Here is a 2,626-nt window from a genome sequence, read left to right as displayed (position 1 = left end):
CAGGAATGACTAAAGAAAGGCAGTCTGTAAAGCCTCCTTGCTCCTTTTCAGTGACGAGATGTGCCAGAGGATGACAGCTGATCACCATTATGAAATAAATAATAAGTATGGATTAACTTTAAATAAATTAAATTTAAATACAATAATCAAGAAATCAAGTGACCTGTTCCCTCTATCAGTAGGTGATGGTAGTAAGCTTGAATAAGCTTTCTGTTGCTAAATTCAAAGCATTTTTAGGGACAATGGAGTTGTTTGATGACAGTTTTTATTGCAATTTAGTGTAAGGGAATGGAAGATTGGCATATGAAATACATCTAATGAATGCCTTTGCATGCAGCTGTAGGAATTTGTCTTTCTATGCATTATGTATTTTCTCATGTATTTTCCCTTCTATTCATCCAGCCATCTTTCTTCCTTCCTATAGTAACTAGAATGCTAAAAATTTCCTAATGAAGTAGTTGATCTCATCTTACATACACCGTAGCTGACAGCAGGGAGCTCCAGAAATCATGTGATGCTGATTGGATTGCCAGAGATTTCCATATTCTTAAGTGAATTAAGTGATTCCAAAGTGGGCGCATTTAGGATAATGTAAGAATAATATGTCATAATGCTTTTTTTGTTGCTCATGTTCGTTGGCAGGATTTGATTGACTGGGGTCTGGGTCTACACACTTGTTTTGTAGGCTCTGATTCTAAATTTTCTCTATGCTATACAAATTGTGTGCTTCTCTTGGGTTCCCACCCTTAAAATGTAGATAAAACCTGGATTAATTTAGCCTATAGCTTGGAACAAAGTTTGTTCAAAAGAACTCTGTTTACAGCTAGCCACAATTGAGAGTGAGTAAGATTTTTAAGTCCCATTATATGGGGTTTTGATCTAATATCTTACCTATCTTCAATGATTCACTCTAATAAGTCATTTCCCTATGCAGAATACTTTCTAGAATAGCATGATGATAGAAATTATCGCAAGGTGACTTTGTAACAAACTCAGTCTGACTCAGAAGCGTCTGTAAGGTCTGTAAAATCTGTGTTAAAGACAGCCTCATGCGAAGTAGCCACTGGGTGAGTGGTATTGTTTACAAGTTCTGATTTATTACTAATTTGGGTGGTTTTTACCACCAGCATCAGCAAGGCCAGAATTCTTGCTTCTTACTCATCAGTCAGTTGTGTGCTTAAGGTCTTTCCCATGTTAGTAGTTTGCAATGTTCAACCAATGAAACTTTAATCAAACTACAGGCTGTGATGTGCATCCCAAAATTCCTTGGCATACAGTGGATATATTTCAGCTACAGCCTATGAGATACATAGTGAAGTTTCTCCTGTCACTGGTTAGCTCTGGGTGAGCCCTGAACTGTCCCACTCTTCCATTTATGACATAAATTCCAGCATGTATCTTTTCTAAACACTGCCTGTAAGGACTGGACCATTCTTTAGCACATGTGATGATAAGTCTTGAATAGAATAGAATAGAATAGAATAGAATAGAATAGAATAGAATAGAGTAGAATAGAATAGAATAGAATAGAATAGAATAGAATAGAATAGAATAGAATAGAATAGAATTTTTCAGTTGGAATGGGACCTACAATGATCCTCTAGTACAACTGCCTGACAAGTTCAGGGCTGACCAAAAGTTAAAGCATCTTGTTAATGGCATTGTCCAAAAGCCTCTTAAACACCAACAGGCTTGGGGCATCAACCACCTCTCTAGGAAGCCTGTTCCAGTGTTTGATCACTCTCTCAGTAAAGAAAAGCTTCCTAATGTCCAGTGTAAACTTCCTCTAGTCAGCTTTGAAAAACCTCCCATGGACTAACTTTGAATATAACAAACCATAGGGATGTAGAGAGAAAGAAAGGGTTATCTTGAAGAGAAAGTGATCATGTTATAACCAGTCCACACATCCAGATGAAATTCCATCTTTTTTACCCAGCAGTATCTGTAAACTCAACTAAGCAACTCCTTTTGAGTTCAATACAAGTTGAACTACAAGATCTGTCAAGTGTTACATGGCCTGCTAGTGAGGCTGATTTGAACAGAAAGGAACTCTGCGTCATAAGTATTTAACCATTACTTAAGGGGAGTTTAAATGGTTAACCAATTGGTTAAATGGTTCACAAAGGGAAAATTCTGTTTGACTAATCTGATAGACTTCTATGACAGTGTGACTAGTTGGATAGTTGAAGGGAGAGCAATTGATGTGGTTTACCTTGACTTCAGCAAGGCTTTTGACACTGTCTCCCACAATATCCTTATTGTGAAGCTCAGGTAGTATGGATTGGATGAGCTGACCGTGAGATGGATTGAGAACTGGTTAAACAACAGAGCTCAGAGGGTCATGGTCGGTGGGGTGGAGTCTAGTTGGAGGCCTGTATTTAGTGGAGTCCCCCAGGGGTCAGTACTGGGCCCAGTGCTATTCAATATATTCATCAATGACCTGAATGAGGGAACAGAGTGCACTGTCAGCAAGTTTGCTGATGATACCAAACTGGGAGGAGTGGCTGACACACCAGAAGGCTGTGCAGGTATCCTGGTGGACCTGGACAGGCTGGAGAGCTGGGCAAGGAGAAATTGAATGAAATTCAGTATAGAATCATAGAATCATAGAATCATAGAATCATAG

General features: G+C 38.7%; 1 protein-coding gene across 1 annotated transcript in view; it reads left to right on the top strand.

Moving 5' to 3' along the window:
• LOC103774327 (tyrosine 3-monooxygenase-like) overlaps nucleotides 1-2,626 on the top strand; it is a gene marked incomplete at both ends in the record, with an annotated part of 18,615 nt that overhangs the window by 944 nt on the left and 15,045 nt on the right.

Source organism: Merops nubicus, unplaced genomic scaffold (assembly GCF_000691845.1).
Source record: "Merops nubicus isolate BGI_N331 unplaced genomic scaffold, ASM69184v1 scaffold10896, whole genome shotgun sequence".
Taxonomy (NCBI): domain Eukaryota; kingdom Metazoa; phylum Chordata; class Aves; order Coraciiformes; family Meropidae; genus Merops; species Merops nubicus.
This window is presented reverse-complemented; position numbering and strand designations above follow the sequence as displayed.